Source organism: Saccostrea cucullata, unplaced genomic scaffold (genome assembly GCF_032062105.1).
Source record: "Saccostrea cucullata isolate Sc308-1 unplaced genomic scaffold, CSIRO_AGI_Scuc_v1 ctg17099, whole genome shotgun sequence".
Classification (NCBI taxonomy): Eukaryota; Metazoa; Mollusca; class Bivalvia; order Ostreida; family Ostreidae; genus Saccostrea; species Saccostrea cuccullata.
In genome coordinates this window covers 1-11,842 of record NW_026938103.1, presented here as the reverse complement: position 1 = coordinate 11,842, position 11,842 = coordinate 1, and the positions used below count along the sequence as shown (strand labels likewise).

At 32.7% G+C, this 11,842-nt stretch overlaps 1 pseudogene; it reads right to left on the bottom strand.

Moving 5' to 3' along the window:
• Positions 1-1,562: 1,562 nt before the first annotated feature.
• Positions 1,563-8,591, bottom strand: LOC134249437 (perlucin-like; annotated as a pseudogene).
• Positions 8,592-11,842: the final 3,251 nt, after the last annotated feature.

Sequence of the window (11,842 nt, the reverse complement as noted above, 5' to 3'; positions counted from 1 at the left end):
TATAAAAATATAATATTTGGAGTTATAATCATAAAATAATAAAAAATAAAAATATGCAGGAAGACAATATCCTTTTATGTATCTTTATCTTATTCAGTTATTTATTTCTGAAATATTTTGCTTGAATTATAATGATTTTTCAACAAGAACACCCTTTAGAAATTATTGCAAAATTTATACTTTAAGCAACAGCGCAGATCAAATTTTTAAAATAGAAATATCCCATTGGAATTGATAACATTGATATCATTAGGAGTTGTGTCCCTTATCAGAGGATCAATGAACTTTAAGTCATGACTTTCACTAAGAGTAATCTCTCCTATAAGAAGGTTTATGAACCTTACATATAATGACTTCCCGACTTATACCTTACTTATATGTTTATAAAGAAGTTATTCCTATAATTAATATATTAATCACAAATTAATCAAAAAATTCTAGTGAGATCTTTTACTTTGTATTATAGGTATGACATCTGCCATTACAATGATTTATTCGAAGAAACGCTGAACCTAAAATAGTATTACACGGACAGATTAAAACCGCTTCAGCGAGTACCTTAGCAAAGAAACAAAAGTTGAAACCATATGGACGAGTTTATTTTCAATAACATTTATACAGGGTGTATACTTATAAAGAATTATTTTCTCGATGCTCAAATAGACCTGTCAGCTTTTCCTATTTAAAACTGTCTTTGTACAGTGTAACATATTCAAATATCTATCATTTATTTTACAATTCTTACATTTCAAAAAAAAATAGATAATTGGTACATTGTATGTAAATTTAAGGACCCTACTGGGCAAACACCGTATAATCTGATGCGTCTTGTGCATGCAGGTTACTTGAAAGTTGTCAGGCTAAATAGAGTATGATGTTAAAGGTGATGAGGACAACGAACGGAGATCAATCTCAAAATTCTTATAAACAATACAAACACCGACCTCTGGAATTTCCAGAGATCGGATCAGGGCCAAGGAATTGTAAGCATTCCCTGTTGATCGGTCACCCCTGTAAATTTAAATGTTGATCAGGTAAATGGAACTTTCCCTATAGTTATATTTAGTATAAAGCAAAGACCTTATGATTGGCATTGTCTTTTCACAAATTTTTATTAAAATAGAAAATTTTGTGTTAACACCATATTTTATATTTTAATAAAAAATTGTGGGGAGACAGTATATAACATGCAAAATATGACCCAGTGATATGTTATTTTTGCTTACAAGTTAAGGTCATTATTATAGAAATTACGACATTATGTTATTATAAAATTTACGACATGCTGACTTTAAATGAGGATGTCGAAATTCCTTTTATATCAAGATATCAGTGAATAGCATGTATCTCGGAGCAAACTCTCGGGTAGCAAATAAGTTCGGAGATATTAACACTATAAGCAGGTGATCGCGGAATAATACTGCATAAAAAAGGAACGTTGGCGATTAAAAAGCTTAAGTCATCTCAGTTGTTACAATTCATCTTTTTAGTTGTCCGATAACGTGTATAGTCAGTATAACATACAAATATGAAACAGATGTAGAGACGCCGTGTATCTTGTATGTAAGGCTGCCTGAAGTCAATTATAGCCATCTTAAATGACAATACAAACGACTTAAAGATTGAAAAGTTTCTTTAATGGTTGTTCCTTTTTCCAATAATTCCCTGTCCACCAGCAGTAACTCCAGGGTCCGCCGTCCTAAAATAGAAAATAACCCAACATGAAAGAACAGGAAATATCAAATATTCAACGCTTAAATATCAGGGGCCTGTTTTACAAAAGAACTTACGACTAAGATCAAAAACTTCAGTTGATTGTAAAATTTTGCAAAATTAATGATTTTGTTTAAAATTGCTAGCGTAATAGTGCCTTTCTATATACTTTTAAAAAGATTAAAATCATTTTCTATTTTATAAAATTTAGAAGAATTGAATGTTGGTCTTAGTCGTAAGTTCTTTTGTAAAACGGGCCCCAGCTCTGGTTGAAATGATGTTGTCAAAAATATTTGGTTTGTTCATTGTAATTTAAGCCAGATGCACACTTACACTGTATATATGAAATATGCATCCATGTGGGAAAAAAGACTTTTGACCTCCGACACAATGTAAAATATAAATGTATTGATTTTTGTTTATTAACAAATTTTTGAGTTGATCATCTGTTTTCTTTCTTTTAAGGTAAACGTTCATTGTATTGTATTCAAAAATAAAAATGAAAACTGTTTAAATTTAGTGGTAGTCATGAAAGTGTCTCTCAAAACTTGCTCAAATGGAAATCATTTAGAACCTTCTTTAGAATCCACTTTATTCTACGTACGGTATTTCGCAGATAAAGTTGAATCTGTTCTGACAGTTATTATCATTCCATTGATAGTTCCCATTCATATCCATCTCCAGACAATGTTCATTAGAGCCAGCATTGTTTGGTTCCCCGGGAACTCAGTTTTTGTATGTCCCAAAAGCCTCCACATTTCCGGTCCACACCCACTCCCCCTCGATTTGGATATCTGTTCCCCCGAGCCAAAAAATGCCAGGACTGAAACTGCCTACACAAAAAACATTAAAAACCACTTTACCATGCCTCTTAATAATGATGTACATAACCGCTATATCATACTCTTCTCTACTTCCGACCATGTACAAATTTTAGGAAAGAAGTCAAATCTCAAAAACTTTTACTGTCTGCCTTTCAGGATATGAGTTACATTTTATTTCATATTTCCAGCCCAGAACCATCTCAGCTTACACCCCGACAATGAATTATTTAGTAATCACAGTACCTTGAATGGAACCATTTTATGATTTGTTAGGAAATGTATATTTCTGTGAATATCCTTTCAATGTCTAGCAAGCTTATATTGGTCCACATAAAAAGGTTGATTTTGACATCTGAAACATTTTTGAATATTCCCTAAAAATTCTTAGATTTGAAGACTTTTCTAAGATAACTTCACATGCGCTATCTATACACTGCAGTTCTTCGTAAATGATCTAACACGAATAAATGAAACATTATTAAACTAAGAACAACATCAAAAATTCAAAGCAAAATGTCCTGTCTATGAACTTAACGGAAAACAGTTAAAAAATCTACCCTTAATTCTAGGAATCATTGTTTGTTTACTACAAATAATAATTACTCAAGTATTTTTGGAGTTGACTGTTGTAAATACAGCTCTAAGAATTATTGTCCGAATATAATCAAAAAGGTTTACTACTCTATATTTTTGGAGATTTCTGTAAAATAGTACTTACATATACATTTCTGAATGTGGTTGCATAATGATACTTGCCAAATATTTCTTGAGATAACTGTATAATTGTTCATACTATATTTACTGTAATTACTGAAATAACGTGTACTGTATAATGAAATATATGGAAAAAAAGAACGGTATTCAAGCTCAGAAGACCATTCAAACAAAACAACCAAGAAGCAGACCAAACACGGGCCCTTGAAAGATCAGAGGTGGGATCACTTGCCATTGAGGAGTGACCATCCTTTGCCGACCGGTCACCCGTCGTGTGTTCTTGTTATGGTCGGGAAATACTGGAAAATCCGTAGACAATTCACAGTGTAAATGATTGCCTAACAATTTGTTCGAAAAAATTGACTTAATAATAGATTGTATTTGCTGACGAGGTCATTGTATCGTCCATAGAACCTACAAAATTTTAACTTTAAGGTAGGTCCGTACTTTCAGAATTTTCTGTCAAACTGATAATTTTTCAATTTGAATACTTTGAACAAGTCTTAAACTTACTAAAACACCCTTAAAAGACATATCTTTGCAGATTGATTTTCATACAACATGTCTCAGCACACATACCTCTAAAAACTCAACAGCCAAAATTGCACATAAAAAAGTGTGATATCATATTTCTCTTAGTTATGCACCAAATCACATCAAATTTATGTTAAAACTTATGAAGATCAAAAATATTCATTTACCTAGAGAAAATTTGAAATTTTTACTGCAAAACATTAAGAAATCGGTGTTGAATCTGTCCATGCCTTTCAGAAAAAAATCTCAAAATATCTTTATTTTTTATAATTCTTAAAATCCAATATGTTTAGATGCCATTTTTTCTTTAAAACTATTGAGAATTATATCTAATGTTAACAAAAACATCTACTTTATTATGATTGACCAGAGAATTTTAACAAAACAGTCTTTTGAAGACGTAAACCCCCCATTTTTGAAATATCAATTTTTTCAATTATTCAATGTAAAATTTTTAAATAATAAGAATTAAATGGATGATATAGGCTCTTAATCAATAAAAATAGATCTCAGGTTAGTTTGCTTAAAAGAAAATTAAAAAGATTTAGGTCTTTAAAAGCAATTAAGAATTTTGTGTCTGGATAAGTTCTAAATGACATATAGGTCTTATGGACAGAATGCAAAGTTTTAATTTCCATAAATAATGTATATTATATGCTTCATATGCACAATAACACTATAATAAACAAATATTTACTTGCTAAATCATTCTCAATCAATCAAAAAGATTTATATCAATAGAAAAGTGAAAATCATAATTTTTTTATATTTTATTTTATATGTGTAAAATTAGAACCGGATCCGTAAAAGTGTGGGCCTTCCTTAAACGAGACTGTTGATAGTCTTGTTTCATCAACTTGGTTGTCAATAATTTATTTTGTTTTAGAAATTGTTCATACATAGGGCATGGCCTTGCGTATTGAATCAATCTGAGAGATATAAACCCCATATTCAATATTGGGTATATTGCTACGTAAAGAAAAGAAATGGACGATTGAAAAATTAAAGTTATCACGCTTATCATAAAGCAATGCTACTAGAACCATTGTTAAATATCCAAATATTAAACAGAAGTATCAGATCCTGTGTTTGTTTTTTTTTTATTTCAAGCTCATAAGGAAATCTTGTGTCAACATTTGAATAGAAATAATTATAACATCTATTTTCAAATAAAAATACTCCAACGATATATCTGAATGTCGAGTTGAAGGCAACAGTAAAGTTTTTTCTCCCCGTGTTTGTGATTAAACTCAGCTTAACATGAGTGAAAAAAAAAGTTCTGCTTACAACGGAATGCTATAGGTACTCGTGGAAATTCCAACAGATTGTTGGAAGGCATGATCTCCAAACACCACATGGATATTCAAGCATCTTTTCAATATCAGCTTTTGAGTATTTGGGTGTAAAATTAGAATTTATTTTAACAAAATAGTTTTGCAGATGGCCAATAACAAAGAAAACAAATTGACGAGTTCCATTTTCATTGAAAAACAGAAGTCAATGGTGTTCAAATTCCTTGACTTCATTTTATCGTAAGGAATGATTATTTAAACTGTTGAGAATGTTATTGATTTTGGTCAAATTTCTTGTTTTCAAATTTTTTTCAAAAGTTCCTTAATTTTTTTATGCATTCACATCTGATTCACCCCACTTCTCAAATATATTGTTGAACAGTACTCCAGATATCCTTCCTTGTGAATAATTTATAGTGAGGAGTAAAGAAAGAGGCATGGTAAAACATTTACAGGCTTCGTAGTAGTACTTTTAACAATATTTCTGAAAATGATAATTGTAATTGTACTTACCTATGTTTCTGGAAATGACTGTCTGTATAACGTGTTGTTCGTGAACATCGTTAATATTTGCGAGATATCCGCCATATGCCTGACATATGATCTAGGGTGGAAAGAAACAATTATGTTATCTATATATTCATTTTGAATAAATAATTTAATCGGAAATTACACGATTTGAGAAAATGAGGATTATTGCTTTTAGAAAATTTCAGAGGTGATTTTACTGGCATGTAAATATTTTTTACATTAGAGGAATACGTAAATAGCTTCACCTATTTGTTGATTTTTATGATAAGTAAATCAGTAAAATCTGTAATATCTTGGTTGTTTCTTACTACGATTAGATTTTGAGTACATGTAACATAAGAACTCCTTTGTCTCATTATGTTGTTATGACGTTATTATATATTCATTTTATTTAATCCTGACTCGCTTTAAACACGGCCGTATCACACTATTTCACCAAACACTTTAGAACATTACGACGTGTACCCACTTGTATTATCAATAATATCTTGTGACATTGTTAACCGTATCCCTACGACCCACCCAGCCTCTTCATCAATCTACTAAAACAATATGGAACTAGAGGTACTGTGAGCAATGAGCTCACTAACCCCCGTTCACACATAGACGCCGCTTCTACTACGATCAAAGCGTGACTAAAAGCGCGACCGATCGTGACGAATCGCAGGAGAAACGTCGAGGGGTCATCATAAGCGTAGTATGATCGCAGTAGGGTCTTCATGATCGGAGAGCTCTACGCTCTCACCACGCTTATTTTGAACATGTTCAAAACAAGCGTAGCGGGATCGTGGCCAAAAAGAATCGGGGTTGAGTCGTAATAAGAGCGTAGTAGCAGCGCCGTAATCGTGCAAGCAGCGCGGAAGCATCGTAGAGAGATCTTCATGATCGTAGTAAAAGCGCGTAAGAGCGTAGGATCTAACCAAGCACGCTCATACAACGCTCCCTCTTCGTTCGTACTACGTTCTCACTACGATCTCTCTACGTTCCTGAAGACCCTACGAAGATCTACAATGACCTTGCGCCGATTATATCACGACCTATCATACAAGAGTTTGTTCTTATTGTTTGTTCTTATACGCATTAAGCGTAATGCAATCGTTATGTGATCGGCACCACCGTAGCGACATCGCGGTACAGTCATCTAGGTCTGTGTAGCGTCGTAGTATGGTCGTCAATGTCGTAGTGGAAGCGTAGCGTAAACGCAGTGAACACGGCTGCTTGTCGGTATTGGTCTGCGTAACATCGTAGTAGAAGCGTGTTAGCAACGCGTTTGACGTAGGGACATCGTAGTACGGTTGTAACGAAGACCATAATTTGCCAAATTGCTCTATTAAGACGCCGATCGGCTGCGATCTGCCCCGATCCAAAAACTTTTCAGATCGTGCCTTGATCGGGATGATCGCCGTAGAGTCGCAGCTCTGTGTGAACGGGGGGTAAACGATACCCTCGCCTCCCGTAATGTCCATGTTTTGCTATATATTGTTTTACGGTACTGTGTAAAGAGGAATAACTCGTCGTATCAAATGATATTCAGAAGCAGGCATATGTGACGTCATAGGTACGAATATAATGGCAACGTCCATGTTTTGCTATGGGAAACTTAAAATACGTGTCGAATAAAAAAGTAAAATAGGAGGTGCACAATGGCAATATGTAATAAAGATTCTGTGAAAGTTTCATTAAATTTCACTCAGTAGTATAAGAGGAGTTGCGGATAAGAGATGGGTACCCCAAAGCGTAACAGACGGACGGACGGACATAACGATTACTATATACCCTCCCACTTTTCAAGCGGGGGGTAAAATTTCCTTTAAGTTTCCCAGGAATGATGTATTGGTTCTAATGAAATGCGACCTTACTTTGTATAAGATATTCCAGGTTAGCGTCTGGAATCCACTTAGATATCTTTTTTAACTGATTATAAAATTAATATTTTATGCATTGTAGAGAATGTCAACCTTCCTACAGATACATATACATTCATTTCTGTCATATCTTATATAATAATTATGCACGGCTGCGATTCTTTTAGAAGTACGTGTGACCTTTATGTGGGCAATTAGTTAAAAACCATGAAACAGATACCGCCATAAGAGGAAGTGTTCTCTGCAGAGAGCGACGTGATTTATCTAATATAGAGCACCGACTTACGGAAGCTTCGGCCCACGTAGCCCGGATGTTGAAGTCTAGGTAGCAGGAATTTCCATATACAAAAGCACCATCTGAACACTTCCCTGTCACTGCAAAATCAGACATGTCAAAATGTCGCCTGTATCTCACATAGAAGGCGGATTTTTTTTTCTAATTTGAAAATATTAATATTAATATAAATCCTAAAATAATATATTTTTCAATTAAAACATGATTTCGGAAATTTTGAAGAATAGCCTTGCAAATTTTTTTTATAAATCCTAAAAAAAAATCTTTCAATTAAACCATGATTTCGAAAATTTCAAAGTATAGCCTTGCATAATTTAATTATGTTATGAAGACGTTCTTTTAAAGACAAACATTAATTACTTTTTTCAGTAGTTTAGATATTTAAGTTATGTAAATTTTAAAATTTTGGTCATTGATAGCATCAGAAATCTGGCATGGAATCTATTAAAGAATTAAAAGTTAAATTGTTTCACATACAAGTATGCATTTATATTAGAAAGATATATGTCCTAAGTCTCTCCAAAGATACATAATGCTTAATACAAGTATAGCAAATAACTATTGTGTATACGAGCTTTGAATCTTTTTGAATCTTTGGATTTGCGATATGCAGTTAAACATCTCAATAACCTATACGAAATTTGTCCAATTATTTCAGGAAAGAAAGTAAATACTAACAATGTCATATTTTATTTCAATCTCTAAAACTTTTTTAACATTAAAAAAATGTCCTACCTTGTTCACACAATAACGAGACAAGTAATAATATTAAAGTTTTAGACATTTTGACTGTTGACCGACTTTCCGTATTTATCTGGCCCACATAATACTAGTAATGAAACCTCTTCTTGATAAGAACACCTCAAAGTATGTTCTTTCTCTCTAGAAATTGTTGTTTTCACTTTGTTTCAAACAATTACTGGTTTGTGAGAATATTGAATATAAGAAAAATAGATTTTAAACTTATTTTCGAATAAATAAATATAAATTTGGGTAAACATTATAACTTTCATTCAAATTGCAAAGGCGCATGTGAAAAATGCAGTTTTTGTTTCATGGATTGAATAAATTTTTCAGACAAAAATATACATTGCAACGATTGCAATTTTGAAGTTGTTACTCCAGTTCAGATCCACTAGTTTATTTATCTTATTTACAAACTCATATTCCAGTATTACCTGTTTATATCTTCGACAACTTGTTTATGCTACTCAATAACTTGCTCTGACAAATAATCCGGGCAAATTTTAAACCGAGGAACACTACTCAGAGATAAGTTAATGTTACAGAGATATCAACAATAAAATCAGTATTTCTTGTAGTGCACTCTTAGTATTTTATAATGACCTTGTCAGCCAATATAATCTTTCATATTAGGTCATATTTTGAACGACTTTGTAAGACCTTTGTTTCTTCATATTAAATTAGGCATACTAGATTAGGTATGCTTGATCATTATAGGTACTTGATGTCACTTCTGGAATTTTTAGGGGATCTGTGTATATACGTCCTCTTTACAGATTAATATTGTTTATAGACTTGTGACGCATTACTACATATTGCCTTATGCTCAGATATTTTTGTTTCATTAGAGATAACGAACACTTTAAGCTTACACTGAATTTTAATTTAATCCAGAATTCTAACCTGTGTCCGCTTGTTGAAAGCATTTACTTCAATAATTTCTGTTGAATTTGTGCAAGATTTCAATTTTTTGCACAGCTTTTATTCCTTCATTTTGTGCAACTCAGAGTTTTGCATATAATGTTTCAAAAATTTAAACCGCATAAAACTTGCTCGAATAGGAATTTGGAAATAATGCTTCAATATTTTTTAGTTGTTGTTGTGGCACCGAATATCAAATAATAAAATAATTCTTGATTTTTTATGTGTATGCACATTCAATATCCTTTCACATTTTAAATCATCTCGACCGGCCATCTCCAAAACAATAAAAATCAAAAAGCAGAGCAGCCATGGACATATGAAAGCATCTGAGGTGAAATCAGGTGGAAAGGAGGAGTGAGCATCCCCTGTCCACATGTGTCGCATAATTTTTGTAACTTTCAAGTCTTCCGTCTGAGACGCAATATTACCCAAAAATAGGTAGACAATGCGATGAAAAGAAGAAAATTTTTAATTCATCAAAATTTTTGCGGTAAATAATTCATTTTATTTCATAGTTTAATTAGGAGGGAATTTATGCATATATCCACCAAGAGATTTGTTTGAAATTCAAATTACTTTTTACTATATCTTATACAAACATGCGCTTCCCATAGACTTCAATGTAAATTCAATGTGCAATTAATTGGACAATAATAAAAATTTTGCAAATTCCTTTTGTAGAGCATTTTTATTTGATAACATCTTCGTTATGCAACCATGATTAAAAATATTAGACCAGTCATTTATTAGGTACAAAATATGGTCGTTATACATTGAATACCCTAAACTCTGTGAATATTCTAACAAGCTAATTCAGAGAATTCGTGTCCCCAGCTTAGGGAAAAAATCGGCTCTCCCTGACTGAATTTGTAGAATTATTAAATGTATACATGTATACTGAAACAAAATAAAATACATGTATGTCAATATGCATATAAAGATTTGATTGCTTATTCTTTATTATGTGTATAGAAGATTCCTTTTATATGGAATATTTATCACACTGTAATGATGATTTTTAACCTCATAAATTTTTCATTTCACATGCTGAATACTATCATTTAGTAAAAAAAAAAGAAAAGAATTTTCTAAAAAAAAAAAAAAAAAGGATCGCCCGAGAAGCGATCCCCGGGCCTCTCACATGTGACGCGAGAGACATGCCACTAGACCACGGAATCGCTTTAAGAGGAGCCAGGTATATGCAGAACTGAAGTCACATACATGTATATATTCATGTTCAGTTTTCTCAAAATTTTACACAATCCATGGTGTTTGATTTATTTAGCCTTTATTAAACAGTTCTAATAGATGTAATAAAACATAAAGTCCGCCGAGAATCCTGCTCCAGATGCTAATAACTCTCCTCATGCCTCTGTGCTAAAAATAGCGACATGTAATACTATAAATACTAATAAAACAAACGAGGCAGGGCACTTTGAGAGGGGTGAGAGAAGTTGTAAGGAGTTTTGGTATAAAATTACATTGCATAAGCTCAAAATCTTCTTGAAATATCGCCCGAAAATGATAGTGTTACACACAGACAGAATTTATAAATTTACGACCTTGAACTTTGACCTTTTGACCTCAAAATCAATAGGGATCTTTATTAGGCCACAGGGAGTTGTTATGTAAAATTTCATTGCAATAGCTCAAATGGTTCTACAGATATTGTGTGGAAACGAAAGTGTTATAACAGACAGAATTTGTTTATTTATGACCTTGGCCTTTAATCTTTTGACCTCAAAATCAATAGGGTTCTTTTTTAGTCCATAGGGAGTTGCTTTGCTAAATTTCATTGCAAAAGCTCAAAGGATTCTCGAGATATCGTGTGGAAACGAAATCGTTACAGACAGACAGAAAGACGGACGGACGGACGGACGGACGACGGACAAACCCAAATTAATATCCCCCACTTTTCAAGCGGGGGACAAAAATGTGTATAAACTGTTTGTATTTAATCATAACCGTTACATGTTATGCAATCATTTTGCTGTGATAACCAATTCACAGAGCAGTTTATGCATAAGCTGTCTGTCACCGGGGATAAAGAGACCATGAGCTTCCTTAAGGAAATACTTCCGATCGATGTCACTCACTGTATCGGTTTCTGAGTGCAGAGAGTCTAACCATGTTATTTCGCCATATGTAAATAAGACGTCATATTCGCCATTAGCTGCCCCAATAATTGGATCAATTTTTAAATGAAAAAGCAATCAGAGATACAGTCAAAATGATTCCATCTATGATAAACCTCTATCACCTAGGATGCAATACAGACTACATTTATTGCAAAGAACTCTTGTGACATGAAAAAATAGAGTGCATCACTAATGCATTATTTTAGAATGAAGTATTGAATAAAATCCTTTTAAGTCGTAAGTCAATTATAACACAAAATGGTTTTTT